This window comes from Apaloderma vittatum, unplaced genomic scaffold (genome assembly GCF_000703405.1).
Source record: "Apaloderma vittatum isolate BGI_N311 unplaced genomic scaffold, ASM70340v1 scaffold24900, whole genome shotgun sequence".
Lineage (NCBI taxonomy): Eukaryota > Metazoa > Chordata > Aves > Trogoniformes > Trogonidae > Apaloderma > Apaloderma vittatum.
Window position 1 is genome coordinate 5468 of NW_009696607.1, and position 326 is coordinate 5793.

Below are 326 nucleotides of genomic sequence, written 5' to 3' on the forward strand. Positions count from 1 at the left end.
GGTGCAGCACTCCCGCGGCAGCGATGTGGGACGAGGGACACGCCGCGGCCGTGACCTTTGCAAAACGGCTCCTTCGCAGCCAGCAGGTCACAAACTCGGTGGGCTCACCCAGCTGGCTGCAAACTCGATGATTTCTCTTCCTCCTCCTCCTCCTCTTCCTCGTGCCCCGACAGCCATGCAAAAAGCTCCGTGGGGATGTCAGGCACCGCAGACTGCGGGTACAGCCCGACAGCCTTTGGTTTGTGCCGAGTTCACCCCAGGGGAGGTTCCTGCCTGGTACCAGCTTTCACCCTGAATGTCTCCAGTTTGGCGAGAGGAGCCCTGAC